A 17,178-nucleotide genomic window follows, 5' to 3' on the forward strand; every position below is an offset into this window, starting at 1 on the left:
CGGAATATTCATTGTTTTGTAGGTGTCAAAGTCTCTTTGTCAGCAAGTACGTGACCAGTGTCCCGAGGGATTTCAAAAAACCCCGAAACAATACTCATCATACATTGTTGGAATGTTGTAGGAGCATTACAAAGTTCGAACGACATTCTCCTATAGGCAAATGTACCATATGGACAAGTGAAGGTTGTTTTGTCTTGGTCATCCGGGTGGATAGGGATTTTGAAAAATCCCGAATAACCGTCAAGAAAACAATAATACTTATGCCTTGTTAATCTTTTTAGCATTTGATCAATGAAAGGAAGGGGAAAGTGATCTCTCTGGGTTGATGTGTTTAGACGTCTATAGTCTATACACATCCTCCATCCCGTGACCGTCCTCGTCGGAATGAGCTCACCTCTCTCATTCTCGACGACAGTCATACCTCCCTTGTTTGGGACAACATGAACGGAGGAGACCCACCTAGAACTCGAGATGCGGAATATTATTCCCGCATCTAAAATCTTGGTAATCTCTTTCTTCACTACGTCCCCATTTGGGGATGTAGTTTCCGTTGTCGCTCAATAGAAGGAAGAGTGCCCTCCTCAAGGGTTATGTGGTGTGTGCATAAAGCAGGGCTTATACCCTTGATGTCATCAATGGTATAAGCACTTTGGTGCCTTCTTAAAATATCACATAACTATTGACCTTGGCTCTTGCTCAAAGATGCACTAACAATCACAGGATAAGTAGAATTTAGGCCTAAAAATTCATACCTAAGATGTGATGGTAGAGGTTTGAGCTCTACCGTTGGAACACCTTTACCTTCTTTGGTTGAGGCCGCTTGCAAAGCTTCTTGGCTTGAGATCTTCATGCATAATTGCTCATCACTTCCTTCCAAGCTCTCATCAATGACTCTTTCAAAGAAAGCCATTTCTTTGCCATGCTCACCTATCTTTTCTTTGTTCAACAAAACACATTCAAGAGGATCATTAGAGGCGAGCAAGTGCTCTTGCATGGAATTCACAATGTCATCTAAAATTTCGATTCTCATACAATTATCTAAAGAAGAAGAAGGGTATTGCATGCTCTCATTCAAATCAAACTCAATCTCTTCTTCCCCCACTTTTAGAGAAATTTTAGCAATCTTGACATCAATCAAAGCTCCCGATGTTGCAAGGAAGGTCTACCAAGAATGATGGGGATATTGGAATCTTCGTCCATATCAAGCACAACAAAATCTACCGGGATCACAAATTTCCCAACCCTTAAGGGAACATCCTGTACCTTACCTTTTGGGATTTTAATGGACCTATCGGATAATTGTAAGGTAATGTTGGTAGGTGAAAGTTCTCCTAACTCAAGTCTTTGATAGACCGAGTATGGCATAAGGCTAACACTAGCTCCTAGGTCACACAAGGAATTATCAATTTGTGTCTTGTTAATAGCACAAGGGATGGAAAAATTCCCGAGATCCTTCAACTTAGGAGGCATCTTGTTCATTATGAGGGCACTACAATTTTCGGTCAAACTAACCATTTTCGCCATATCACATGTTCTCCTCCCACTCAAGATTTCCTTAAGGAATTTTGCATAATTTGGCATTTAGTCAATGACATCGGTGAATGGGAGGGTAAAATGAAGTTGCCTAAGCATCTCTATGAATTTGCCAAATTGTTCATCTAATTTGTGCCTATTAAACTTTTGGGGGTATGGGAGCTTAGGTTTGATAACTTCTCTCACTTTCTCTTTCACTTTCTCAACTTGTTCCTTATCAAATCTCTCAACCAAAGGACTCTCATCTCCCTCATTCTCAATTGAATCCTTGCTAGGGTCCTCCTTCGCATCACTCTTCTTAGAAACTTCACTCTCAAGAATCCTAGCACTCCTAGTCACAATTTCATTCATAGAACTCTTGGGATCTAAGCCTTGTGAAGTCAAAGAAGAAATATTAGCAAATTCTTTCAACATACTAGCCAATTGAGAAATTTGGTTCTCTATCCCCTTACTATAAGTCATCATGTCATTAATCTTCTCATTACTAAGGGTTATATGAGAATTCAACACCTTGGTTTGGTTCTTAATGACATCCTCTAACCAACTCCTTGATGAAGAAGGTTGATCATAGAAACTATCACATGTTCCTTGGGCCTTTGGAATAAATCCGAGTGGGGTACCTCTTTGAGAATTGTTTTGAAAATACCCCCTACATTGATTACTCCAATTAACCCTACCTTGATTTTGGCCATGATTTCGATTATAGTTACCATAACCTTGGTTATGATCTCCATATCCTTGGCCATGACTTTGACCATTATAACCATGGTTGTTATAGTTACCACGAAACCCTTGGGTTCTTTGGTTCCCATAACCATATTTTGGTTATAATTATCATAGTTCCCATGGTTGTGATAATTCCTATTCCCAACATTCTTATAAGAATCAAATCTAGGTCCAAAATCATTATTAGCAACATAATTCACATGCTCACTCCCATTTCCATCATATTCATCATTTCTATCAGAAGAAACATTGGGGCATAAAGAAGCATCATGATCATTCATTCCACATAAATCACAAAACCAACATTCACTAATCATACAACAAGAAGAGGGAAGAGTGTTAGGGTAAGGAGATGTACCTCTCCCCTTAATTTGGGAGGGAAGAATCGGTGCTTGCAAAGTTGCACTCTCGAGTTTAACCTTGACAGATACCATCTCTTTCCCTAAATCCGAAATTTGCGTGGACAAATTGTTGATAGCATTGAGTTGATCAATTGAGCATCCCGTGGTGCTACCCTTGTTTGTTGGCTCTTTCTCACCATCTTTCCAATCCATGTAGTGTCTCACTACATCCTCAATAATATCAACTACCTCTTCCTCGGTCTTGTTCTTGATTGGGCCTCTGGCTCCGGCATCAAGACTTGACCTCCCTTGAGGACTCAAACCACCATAAAAAATGTGAATGATTTGTTAAGTGGGGATTCCATGATGAGGACACTCGCGTTGATACTCCTTGTATCTCTCCCATGCTTCATAGAGGCTTTCACTAGTCCTTTGCTTGAAACCTTGAATCAAAGCTCTTGCCTCTGCCGTTTTCTTTTGAGGGAAGAAACGGGAAAGAAATTATTTAGTGACTTCATCCCATGTTCTCAAGGAATTAGGCTTCACTTCCTTGTCTAGCCACTCTTGAGCTCTTCCAATTAGAGAGAAAGGAAATAGCTTGAGCCTTATGAATTCTTGTGCGACCCCGCTCACCTTAATCGTGTTGCAATATTTCTCGAACTCTTTAAGATGATTGAGGGGACTTTCATTTGTTCCACCACTATATTGTCTCCTTTCAATCAAAGTTATCACTGCCGGCTTGATTTCAGAGTCACTTTCCAGAATTGAAGATGGAGCAATACCGCTCTCATACTTATATGCACCTGGAGTTCCCAACTCCTTCAATCTCAACCTTGGGACTTCTCCCATGTTCTCTTGCACAAACAATCTCAAAGGAAAATATTAGTAGCACGGCTACAAATGTAGCCTAAAGAGAAAAATAATTTTGTGTTTTATAGATAAAGTGAAATAGACTTAACAACAATAGCAAACAACTACGCCATTCCCCAGCAACGGCGCCATTTTTTGACGCGGGTTGAGACTAGATCGTTGAAACTAATCCTCCCACGGTCAAAACTAAATTTGTAAACACTTAACAAACCTAAATACTAGTATAGAGGCAAGTCAAGGGTCGAACCACTAGAAATGGGGGGAAGTTAACTATTGTCAAAGCCAAGCTATCTCGAAGCATAAAAAGGAATGTAGGAAGTCTAAGTTCAACTAAACCAATAAAGCAAACACAAAGTAAATCAATATATTAAACACTATGGAATTAGGATCCACATATACTTGCAATGAATACGCACTAATTGGGTTGGAGATTGATTAATTTGAGTATTGCGAGGGAAGATAGATAATGTAATCAAAAGAGCTCGACAAGCTATCTCCTAGAGGTCAAAATAGCGCCAACTACGAAAGACTCTACTAGGAACATCAAAAACCAAACTCAATCGATAAATGTGAGCTACAAATCAATGGTCCGTATCAATGTAAACACACAATGCAATCTAGTATGAAGAACAAGGTTGATCACTCCTTCCAATCTATACACATGCACAAATCAATCAACCAATTTAATCACAATACTAAATCAATCAAAACCTCCCAATTAGCTAATGATCCATCACGAATACATGCTTCACCACATCCCTAGCAAGCAAACTACTCACAATCCATTAAAGAAATTGAGAACAAAGCTAAACAATTCATCAAATTCTTCAACATCATTCCAATTAAACCAATCCAATCAAACCAATCCAATCAAACAATCAATAAACTTGAACATTCAACAAAACAATTGAAATCAAAAGGTAAAATTGAATTAAAGTAAAGAAGATTCTTACAAGCTTGACCAAATCAAAGGAAATGTACTTGAATTCAAACCAATTGCAACTATCATCAATCATCAACTATCAATCTTCAATGTTTCTCTCTCTACAAAATCTAAAATCTAGAGTTTCTCTCTCTAAGAAAATCAAGCCTAATTCTAATTCTCCCCTTTTCTCATTCCTCCTCTCTCTAAAAATAGAAGAAAAATCTATATATAGTAGAACTAACAAAGAGAAATTAGTTAGTCGTCCCAAAAAAACCCGTACAAGCGCGGCCTTAGCTTTGAAGATGCATGGCCGCGAGAAAAAGGGTACGGAACAGGGCAAGCGGGAGGCGCTCCCGCGCCTGGGCATCGCGCGCCCGCGCCTAGGAACAGGGCAACTTCTTCCCCTTCATTCTTGATGCTCCTTGTGCGCTCCACTTGGTGTGCTTGATGAACACAGAGCATGGCAGACCCTAAAAGCACCTGATGGTGGGTTCAACACGAGAATTCATGCCCCCACGGCTTGAATGCACGGCCTATGGTCACTAGGAACTTGCACATCTCCATACTTGAGCTTCAAATGGAGGACACTAGGCATCCTCATCGATGCAAAACTCGGGGAGAAACCTCGGGAATTCTTGGACAACGATCTTAACCTGAAAAATAAGAGAAAACAAACAAATACAAGGGAAAAAGACAAGAAAAACCAAGAAATGCATGAAAAGGAAAATCGACTAAGGAAAATGCAAACTAAAGAAATAAAGAGCAAAAATAAGGAGAAGGGAAAGAAAAGAGCTATAAAAGCAACCTAAAATCACCCTAAAAGAGAACAAATGAGTGCCATAAATGACACTCATCACTTAAAAAAGTCAATAGCGTCCTACAAATCACAAATCCACTACCATGCTTAGGTCCGGACAAACAGATCTGGCAACCATTACTTTAATAGTCTCCACCTCTTTCGGTTGCTCATGTTTTCAACTAACCCAAATGAGTTGTCCCTTTTGAAAACAATTATGGCGGTTCCACTGTCAACCGCAGTCTATGATGAACCATAAACAGCAAATGGATTAATATTTTTACAAATCACACGGGCCATGTGTACGGATACCCTTGTCTCAATCAAGATAACCACATCTGACATATTTAATTCAACAGTATTCTTTAATTCTTCAAAAAATGTATTTCTTCCCATGCTCTTACAATTCCACAATAAGTATTTTTTATTACCCGGGTTAATACCATCTAGTCCATCATCGACGGTACCAACATTCACGGTCACCTGAATTGACCTACCATCTAACATGTTACTTATATGAAAATTACAATCATTGGAGATTTCTCGAATTGCAAAAGGGCTATTTGTGTAAAATAACTTATGGTAATCTTTGTAACTATTTAGGATTACACTGTGTTCTTCGCCTAATACAGTAGCAGGTCGGAGGGAAGGAGTACCTGTCTCGTTAAGTATGTTGGCAATGGAGGAAGGGACGACATGTTGAACTCCCACACCACGAGCACCACCCTATGATGTTAAAATCCATTTCACCATTAACTTCAACGCTAATGGCCAAAGAGCAAGATCTAAAAGGTCGGGAAGGCAACATGGTGTCACTACATTGTTCTCCTGTATCACCACGTGGTCACCTCCCAATGTACTACCTTTGGCAACTGATTTAGCCGCTGGCCTTGCATCTATAACTTAGATTGGTACCTCTCCTTTGCTATTCAAAACGCATGATTTGACAACAGCTAAAACACCTTTCCTGCCTTTGCGATGTTTAGAACTTGTTTTTTTTTCCCTTAACATGTTTCACCCCAATATTGGGGGTTATCATGAAAACTGGAATTAGGAACTCTCTTTTGTTTTTCCGATGGTGTTTTGATGTTATCTCAGATTGTTTTTTACTACATTTTAATGGGGGACTCATAGTGATGGGTTGCAAGTTTTTGTGTTCGTGCTACTTCTCAGTGCTTCATTACAATACTTATACCCACAATGAATTCGCGCCAGTATTTTATTTTGGCGGCAAAAACCAGGGACCACAGGGAAAAACCTCCTTTGTACATGACACCAGACCTTACTATTCAAGGTTAGGGTTTTGCAAAATTATTTTGTCCTACTCATAATCTAATGGTTACAAGTTTCCTAAAGATATCTATATAGAAGGTTTTTTAGGATGTGGAGTTGGGTTGATGGTAGCACTCCCATCTCGTAACCTCGAGGTTACGGGATCGATCCTTGCCTCCGGCATATGCTGGAATTTCCCCCGCCCCCCGTTGTACCCGCCCTTGTGGCTCATATGAATCAAAAAAAAAAAAAAAAAAAAAAATATAGAAGGTTTTTTATTTTTTATACATGTATCTGTTTGACATTTTCTAGGTAGCTAAGTTTGACATAAATAGTCAGCCTGGTGGTTAAAGGACTAATTTTGGTAATCTGAAAGATGGAGACTAAAATGCTACAAATGCCAAAGTGTATGGACTGAATATTTTATTTTTACAGGTAAGAAAAGCATTTTTTTTTTATTTTTGTTTCTAAAGGTTTAAAACATGTTTATTTATACAATGAAATCATGATATTTTTATTACCAAACGATAATTCATCCAAAATACATTCATTAAAGTACTGTTTGGTAATTTTCCTAAACTTATCACAAATGTCTCCTACATGTGATATTAATCTCGCACGTACATGTTATAACTGTCATAATTTTGGCCAATGTTATATTGTTCATCGTGTAACTGCAAAAAATGAAAATAATAAAATAAATAAATAAGTAACAATAAATAAATTATTAAAAACTAATCAAATGTCAAAATAATAAGTAAATTTAGTACCTGAAAAGGAAATGGGATGGGAAAGGATGAACAACACAGAACTGAAATATATTAACGGGGCGGCGGTTCAGCTTATCGTTATACATTATTTTTTTATTTTTTTCCAATTTCATTTTTCTTTTAAAAATGGTAAATAACATCAAACACACAGTTGTTCATTGATAATGGTTTCTTTCATTTCCCCTTAGAGACCGGACATTTTAAATATTAGGTTTCCTTAGCAAATAAACCGGATTACTGCAGAAACAAAACCATATCGTGTTACTGCAGAAACGGAAACGTTGAAGGTGGCAATGGCTTCCTTTGGCAAGGCATTTCAAGTTGTTATGTTACCCAGTTTTCAGAATGTTCTTCATGTAGAAATATTCAGGAAACTTGCCAATGAATTTCTAGACCACCATACGGTTGTAATTGATCCTTTCAGTAAAAATTACATTCCAGAAGTGGTCCACATTTCCCCTGTTCCCCCAGGTTCTATTTTAGTTTGCTGGAACGTGAGGAACGTGGCAAGTTCCTCGTTCACTAGGAATTTTCAAGCAATCTTTGAACTCCATAGTCCCTCTGTTGTGGTTCTTCTAGAGACGAGAAACACTATGCCTAATTTAAGTGAGATTGTGAACATATTACCTGGTAACTACTCATTTTGTCATTCAGTGATGGAATCTCATTCTGGTGGCGCAGCTATTCTTTGGAGAAGGGAAATGGTTTATTGTAGCTCACGTTTCATTCCCGCAGGTGATCAATCTGTCATGGACGTGATGATACAGGTAATAATACTTTGGTAAACTATTGTAAAATGGATTACGAAATAATGACGGCCTAATAATATATACATTATTAGTAGTTAAGATAAAAATTGGTTGACTAGGTCCAATGCCTTGGAGTTAGCAAGGCCCGACCGAAACCCGATTAATTGAGTTCAAAGGTTTTCACAAAGGTGATGCCTTTTTCAACTCTTGAGTTCAAAGGTTTTCATTATTAGTGATTCCTTTTTCAACTCTTACTCAAGTGATTTTTCCAATACCCCAACTAGGGTATTTATAGGGAAAATCGTGAGTGTGAAAAGCTCTCCCATCAATGTGGGAGAATTTGATTTTTCCATTTTATTTTAAAGCTAAAATAAAATTAATAATCAAACTAGTAATAAATCAACAAGTGGCAAGCTCATTTGAGAGATTAGGTGAGGACCATTTGGAAGAGGGGGGACCAAACTTGCTCCCCACTCCCTCTCCCAAAACCGGCCACCTCAATGTCCCAACTCCCATTTATTTTGCGCCATGTGGTACCTACACTTGGGCACCAAAGCACCCAAGGTGGGCTGCCATGTGCTACGGCTCAGCAGGCCACGCACCAAGTGCGGGCTGCTTGGCTGAGGCTAGCTCCTGCCTGCCAGCATGCCTCGCACATTGGTGCGGGTTACCAGCTGCCACAGCCTAACAAGCCACGCATTGCTTGCGGGCTGCTAGGCCGAAGCCCAGCTTGCTAGGCAGCACGCAATGACCCAGCCATGCTGCTGCTAGCCATTGCACGCAATAGGCAACGCCCAGCTTTGCGATGCTAGCATTGGTGTGCTAGCACGCACCAGCCATCCTAGGCTCGGCTTGGTGCGCATGCTAGCCACCATGCTAGGCCATATGCCCCTGCGCGCCAGGATGCACACACTGCTAGCAGTGCTAGCACCCTAGCGCACTGCTAGCTAGCTAGCATTGCTAGCTTGTGTTGTTGCTGCTAGCGATGGTGCACTAGCACGCACCAGCCAGCCTAGGCTCGGCTTGGTGCGCTTGCTAGCCACCTTGCTAGACCATATGCCCTTAGCACTCGGTTTACTCGGGGCATTCCAATGCTAGGGGAATTTCGGTCTTTGTTGATTTATTATAATTTTCACGTCTCGTCTTTTACTATTTTCGACTAGACTTCCGACGCTCGGTTTTGACGCTCCAAGCTCGAATTTCCGACGTCCAAATATTAATTACTCGGTCGACTTATTAATTAATTCGTCTCTTTGGCTCGTTAGTTGCTTGGGTGTGACCCGAAGGGTTCAGTCAAGATTAAGCTGTAATATTAATTATGCATTAATATTACTGATCGGAAGCGGCCTCCACCCAGGCATTCCGATCACTTGACCTCACTAAAAATTTAGCTTTCTAATAATTCTGAACCCCCTATTGGAAAAATACACTTGTTCGAAGGACACCATTCCTTTCAACTTCCCACTAGTCCTTTCGGACAATTGTGCTTTTAGTGTATAGCCCTTTCCATATGTCACTTAATGTCTCTTCATGAACTATAAGGTAAGATTAATTTGTCATCCTTATTACGTCCAGAAGTGTTTCTCGATTCCGAGTCCAACTGTCAATAAACAGATGATTTCTAAAATCCATCCGGGCACGGCCATGCATTTTTACAGTCTCGCTCTACGAGAGGCCTTGTAAACAACAAAGACATCTTTCCTATATTTAATAGGAGGACATTTCCAGTCTTGTAATGTAGCTTCTCTTACTGAGAGGACCTAGCCGCCCGAGTGATGCCGTTATAATCCCCTATTACGGCAGACGTTTGACAATCATCAAAGCGGACTAGTACTCAAACAAGAAAGCTCACAATACTCATGGTCGAGGAAAAAGGTTCCGATAGCAATAATGAGAAGTATACTCATGACGTTTTTAATCTATTAAAGTATTCTCATAAGTCGATCCAGTATGGTTCTAAACCAATACCTGTGCAAATGATTCATGACGATCATGTCCTTGTAGCACAAGAAACGGTGCTATAAATCAAACTACACACTAATCTCAAATGGTCATTAATCGTCCATCGTTTAAATGACCTTGATTAGGGATAATTTTTTATTACAAAATTCAATGTTCACTTAATAGGTGTTTCCTTACCAAGACTGGTCTTGATACCCTATTTTGAATATTCCAAGAATCGAATGGACTCATTATTTAATTCTAAACCACAATTAAACAGCCAATGGAGTGATTTTAATCGCATGAAAAATTTAATTACTCCAAAACTGAATGGTTCATCATAGTGCTTTACATTAAATTGTCCAAAATTAATTAAAACACTAAAATAAGGAAATCAAAGCCAATCTCCGTTGTGCCTGATTCCCATTGCCTCAACGTGCTTGTTGTGCTTCACTTGAGGCAAAGGTTTAGTTAGTGGATCGGGTACATTGTCATCCGTTCCAACTTTACAAATTCTGATTTCACCTTCTGATTTCCATTCCCGAATCATGTGAAACCGCCGCTTGACATGTTTGACCTTCTGATGTTCTCTTGGCTCTTTGGCTTGAGCAATAGCTCCATTGTTGTGACAATAGAGGTATATTGGTCCCTCGATGGAGGGTACAACACCAAGTTCACCAATGAACTTGCGAATCCAAACTGCCTCAGATGCTGCCAAGTATTCGGCTTCAGTTGTAGAATCTGCAGTTGTGCTTTGTTTAGCACTCTTCCAACTAAACTCTCCTCCATTGAGACAGAATACGTACCCAGATTGTGACTTGAAGTCGTCTCTGTCTGTTTGGAAGCTTGCGTCGGTATAACCCTCAACAACTAATTCATCTCTGCCACCATAGACTAGGAATTTATCCTTGTTCCTTTTCAGGTACTTTAGGATATTCTTGGCTGTAGTCCAATGCGCCTCTCCTGGGTCTGATTGGTATCGGGTCGTAGCGCTCAAGGCATACGATACATCTGGCCTAGTACATATCATGGCATACATGATCGATCCAATAAGCGAAGCATATGGAATCTAATTCATCCTTTCTCGCTCATCAGGTGTCTTTGGACACTGATTCCTGCTTAGGGTTATGCCATGCGACATGGGTAGGTGGCCTCTCTTGGCTCCTTCCATGCCGAATCGATGTAGTACCTTATCAATATAAGTACTTTGACTCAATCCTAACATCCTTTTCAATCTATCCATATAGATCTTGATGCCTAGTATGTACTGAGCCTCTCTTAAGTCTTTCATTGAAAAACATTTTCCGAGCCAACCCTTTACAGACTCTAGTAACGGAATACTGTTTCCAATGAGCAATATGTCATCTACATATAATACTAGGAAGGCGATGTCACTCCCACTGACCTTCTTGTAAACACAAGATTCATCTGGATTCTTGATAAAACCAAACTTACTGATGGCTTCATCGAATCGCAGATTCCAACTTCTACTTGCTTGCTTTAATCCATAAATGGATTTCTTAAGCTTGCATACCTTTCCAGCGTTGTTTTGGTCGACAAAACCTTCAGGATGTGTCATATACACTGTTTCTTCCAAAATACCATTTAGGAAGGCGGTTTTGACGTCCATCTGCCATATTTCATAGTTGTAATATGTAGCAATCGCTAGGAGGATCCGAACGGATTTAAGCATTGCGACTGGAGAAAAGGTTTCATCGTAATCAATACCATGAACTTGTCTATAACCTTTTGCTACCAATCTAGCTTTGTAAATGAATACATTTCCATCTTTGTCGGTTTTCAACTTGAAAATCCACTTACATCCGATAGGTGTGTAACCTTCGGGTAAGTCAACCAAGTCCCAGATTTGATTTTCAAACATGGAATCCATTTCAGATCTCATGGCCTCTTGCCATTTAGCAGATTCGGTGCTTGCCATCGCTTGCTTGTAGGTTGCCGGTTCATCTCCATCCATGATCCGGATGTCCTGATTCTCGGTTAATACTAAACCAAGATATCTATCAGGTTGAGATCTTAGCCTTTGAGACCTACGTAGGGTAATAGACTGAGCATTTGCATTGTCGGTTCGACTTTGCATATTTTGATCATTTTGACTTTTGTCAAAAAAATGCTGTTTGAGCACTTTGACTGTCATTCTGATTTTGTTTCTCATCCTCACGAACTTCGTCAAGCTCGATTTTCCTCCCACTTGTCATTTTGGAAAGGTGTTCCTTCTCCAAAAAGACACCATCGCGAGCAACAAACACTTTGTTCTCCGATTTGTTGTAGAAGTAATACCCTTTGGTTTCTTTTGGGTAGCCCACAAAGTAAACCTTATCAGATTTGGGATGAAGTTTGTCAGAAATCAATTTCTTGACATATGCTTCGCATCCCCATATCTTTAGAAAAGACAACCTAGGAGGTTTTGTTTGTCCATAACTCGTATGGAGTCTTTTCAACAGCTTTCGATAGAGCACGGTTCAGTGTTAGTGTCGCAGTTAAAAGTGCGTGTCCCCGGAAAGAGATAGGAAGATCACTAAGACCCATGGTTGATCGTACCATGTCTAACAGGGTTTGATTTCTCCGTTCGGATACTCCGTTCCATTGTGGAGTTCCTAGAGGTGTCAGTTCAGAAAGTATACCATGATCTTTCAGATGGTCATCGAATTCTTGGCTCAAGTATTCACCACCTCGATCTGATCGAAGGGCTTTGATTTTCTTGCCAAGCTGATTTTCCACTCTGAAATTCTTTAAACTTGTCAAACGATTCAGATTTATGCGACATGAGGTAGACATAGCCATATCTACTATAATCGTCTGTGAAGGTGATGAAATATCGATGTCCATTTCTTGTGGCGGAGCTCATTGGTCCACATACATCGGTATGTATTAGGCCCAATAAGTCACCGACCCTTTCTCCCAACTTGGAGAATGACTGCTTAATCATCTTGCCTAATAAACATCCTTCGCAATTCTCAAAAGATTCTAAATCGAAAGAGTCAAGAACGCCTTCTTGTAAAAGCTTTTTGATGCGTTTGATGTTAATGTGGCCAAGATGACAATGCCACAAGTAAGTTTGATTTGACTCTATGGTCTTAGCTCTTTTGGTATCATAATAAATGATTTTGTCTAGACACACAAAAAGTGTCATTTCCATAAATATGAACAAGACATGAAACAAAATTCTTGTGATCAAGGTTAAAATGGCGTCCAACGTCATGAGATCAAAGTATGGTAGATAAAACTCAACAAGTTTTAGAATTTAGACAAAACACATGAGTTTACAAGCTTTCTTTGGATAGATTATCTTCATCTTCCACTTGTGTACTCATGTCCACTTGAAAAAGCACTGCTCACTTTGTTCCTGAAACAGGAGCATAAAGTGAGTCAATTTTCCGGTATCTAATACCTTATAAATTGCTTGTATTCAAGTGTTAAGATGATACCTGAGATTGAAGCTGCTTTTCCTCTTGCCTCATCTTCCACATACTCGCTACATTCTCTTTTGTAGTGACCTTGCTTACTACAATAGAAGCAGCGCAGCTTAGCCTTGTTCTTGAACTCCTTCTTCTTGGGCCTTAGAGCAACCTTAGCCACTTTGCAAGAATAGGTTTTCTGGAGCTCTTGGACAACTTCCTTGTAGGAAAGTTTATCCCGATTGTTGGTAAGTTGCATCTTAATTGCAATGTACCCCGAGTGGAGTGAGCTTAAAAGCATATGAGCCGCTTGCTCATCCTCCACCGGCCTACCAATCAGTTCCAGATGGTTAAATAACCTTGTCATCTTTTGCACATGGGCTTGAAGCGGCATCCCGGGTCTAAGTCTTACATTATAGACCCTAGCCCATACTTCTTGCCTCTCTTTGCTGAGACAACCATCTTGCGGTGGCTTGATCCTCATGTTACATAGTGACCTAGTCACTTCTTGCACAAGTCCATCATAGTTGCCCCTGTCGCTCTTTGTGACCCTCAAATTGACCACATCTTCTAGAGCTTTGAGGAGTACATCCGGAAGATAGTTGGAGAATTTCTTCTTCCACTGTTCCGGGATAGAGTTTTCCATGAGTCGCGAGACTCTCTTGCAATCATAACTCCACTCCTCATGAGCCTCATCGATCATAACCCCTTTTAAGTAGAAACTCGGGATGGGTGTGTCCAAGATATGCTCTAGGTAGCAATTACGGAGGGTCATACGGAGTTCTTCCTCCCATTCCTTGAAGTTCACCAAATTCAAGCTAAATGGTAACTTCTCGGGAAGATCTGGGATTATAAGATTGTTGTCGATAGTTGAAGACATGATTCTACAATTGGAAAAATTTTAATGAAAAACCTTTCATAATACTTAAATAAGATTGAATTTAATTCATGCATATTTCAAACTTATTTAACGTCTTATTTACACATAAAATTGTCCCTATTTTTGTGAAAATAAGTCGATTCCAAGATCCAAGGAAACAAAGAGTGACTAAGCATGCTTTGGCTTGTCTTAGCACTCAATCTCCCAAGGTAAGCAACACTTTGCTAATGGCTCCAAGCCACTCTTGGTTGAATAAATCGTCGCATCTAATGCTCTCTCAACAATTTATTCACTTTGCCACGACATGTTAGGACTCCATCACTCATATCGTTGAGTACAACCAAAACCAACTTGCATACCTGGTATGCCTTATGAGTCAAGGGAGTAGTAGTGATGCCTTGCTTTGGCGTAGCCCATCACTACTCTCGATAGGTCAATAAGTGTTGTTTTGGAATGGCAATTTTACTCAATATTTTAGGGACCTAGGGTTTCTATGTTGGTTGATTTAAGTGAACTTAATTAATCATCACAACATTCGAAATCCTAAACATGCATCTAACATATAATTCATATAAATGATCATAAATATGTAAAGCATAAGCATTTGATGCATATTTGGCAACTAACATGACCCCTTGAATTCTTCAAGTCTTCAAAAGGTCTTCTTTTGCAACTTCATGGCTTTGTCTTCCAAGAACCTAGCCTCCACCTTCAAGACTTGACCAAAATTATGCAACTACTAGTATCTACGATTAGGACTAATCTAAATATTAAGGTACAAAAATATTAAGGTACAATTAAATTTTGCCAACGCCGCTCAAAACCGAGGCCTAGCCTCCAAAATTTTAATTAAAATACACAAGATTAATTAAAATAAATAAACGGCTAAAATGCAAAATAACATTGCCTTAAAACCGGGGTATATGAGCTAATTAAGGGGAGGTGCGCATAGCCGTGACTCATGCTAAGCGTCACACCTATAGCTTAGAATACCGCATACGCATCGACTCTTCTACGGGGCGTGCAAGAACACAAGCCACGAGGCCGCACAAGCTTGCTAGCTATGCGCACCATGTTGCAAGCTCGCACCACATCCCCCGCACACCACTGCTCCAAGCCACGCACGAGCTTCTGCTCGCACCAGCCATGGCCAGCCAAGCATAGCAGCACGCACAGCGCGCACAGCACCATGCTGCTGCTGCACCGTGCTGCTGCTTGTTGTTGGCTGGCGCACCATGCTGCTGGCAGCAAGCAGCAGTCGCATACCTCCCTCGCACACACGCACGCACAGCCTGCTGCCCATGCGCACACCTCGCACGCACACACCACTCGAGGCGCCCAGCAGCCTCGACAGCCTCATGTGGGTTGCGTGAGCAGCCCAGCTGGCCGAGAGCTTGCTTGGGGCTCTTAGGCCTCGATTTGTATGCTCATGCCTCGGGAAAAATTCCCGATTTTGTGTGACATTCTTAATCAATTCTAAATTAATTTTAGAATCAATTAATTTTGAGGAAAAATGAAAATATAACAAGTCCAACTTAAATAAATTCATCCAAGTGCATACAACTAAAATTATTTCCAAGAACCATTCTTTAATAAAATTAGTTTAACTTGGTGCAACAAAATAAGGCAATTTCTCACTATTAATTTAATCAATTTAAATTAATCTTAAGATTTTGACAAAATAAAGGGAGTTTGGAAAAAAATGAACATAAGTTCAATAAAGATTCCAACTTTAATACTTGTGAATCCTTGAAAAATTATATCTTCTAATATGATGATAAACAAATTTCTATCACAAGATTCAAACTTTATGATTCCAATCAACTTAAAATTGATTAAATCAACAAAGTTCAACAAAAATTCATGGAATTTAGTAACTTTAAAGTTTCGATCACTTAACATAATTAAAGATTGATTCTTTAGTACTTAGAAGCCTCAAAGAACAACAATTTCACACTTAATGCAATTAATTTGCAATTATGTGAAAAATAAAACCAAGCTTTCAAACACAAATTATTACCAAGTAATCATGCCTAAGAGGTTTAAAATTGCAAATAAAATATGTATTGAACCAATTACATAATCATCATAAATATGCAATTAATTTTCAAGGTTAGAAAGACTTAAAATTTTTCGTCAAAACGAAAAATCCCTCGAAAAGTGCACTTCTGGTCGTTTTTTTTGGCTAAAAACAGAGCCCTAAAGGGTAAAACCATTTCCAGAACGCCTTTTCCACCCAAAATTCACTATTTTTGGGTCAAAATCTGGGTTCAGGAGCTGAAGTCAGCTCTAATACGAGGTTAAAATTAATAAAACGAGCTACTAATCTAATCAGCAACTTAAAACCAAAAAAATTAAGCCATAAAACACCTTGAAAAATAATATGATTTTAAAAATAAACGAGCGAGGCTCCGATACCGCTGTTAAACATAATTAACTTAATGACAAGATTAAGATAATAATTATACCTTTGACACGTGCTTCGCCCGACCTCGAGGGGCTCTTACTTCGAAAGCTAGCCTCGAAAATACGACGACCTCCTACGGAAGTCCACCCACAACTCGAACACCGACTAGGTCCAATGCCTTGGAGTTAGCAAGGCCCGACCGAAACCTGAGTAATTGAGTTCAAAGGTTTTCACAAAGGTGATGCCTTTTTCAACTCTTGAGTTCAAAGGTTTTCACTACTAGTGATGCCTTTTTTAACTCTTACTCAAGTGATTTTTCCAATACCCCAACTTGGGTATTTATAGGGAAAATCATGAGTGTGAAAAGCTCTCCCATCAATGTGGGAGAATTAGATTTTCCCATTTTATTTTAAAGCTAAAATAAAATTAATAATCAAACTAGTAATAAATCAACAAGTGGCAAGCTCATGGGAGAGATTAGGTGAGGACCATTTGGAAGAGAGGGGACCAAACTTGCTCCCCACTCCCTCTCCCAAAACCGGCCACCTCAAT

General features: G+C 39.6%; 1 non-coding gene across 1 annotated transcript; it reads left to right on the forward strand.

The window, feature by feature from the left end:
- Positions 1-2,958: 2,958 nt before the first annotated feature.
- LOC145593392 (small nucleolar RNA R71) lies at positions 2,959-3,064 on the forward strand. Its single transcript, XR_014102724.1, has one exon. It is a non-coding gene; the product is annotated as a small nucleolar RNA R71 (small nucleolar RNA).
- The last annotated feature ends 14,114 nt before the right edge of the window (positions 3,065-17,178 follow it).

The sequence above is a fragment of the Chenopodium album genome, chromosome 18 (assembly GCF_948465745.1).
Source record: "Chenopodium album chromosome 18, dcCheAlbu1.1, whole genome shotgun sequence".
Classification (NCBI taxonomy): Eukaryota; Viridiplantae; Streptophyta; class Magnoliopsida; order Caryophyllales; family Amaranthaceae; genus Chenopodium; species Chenopodium album.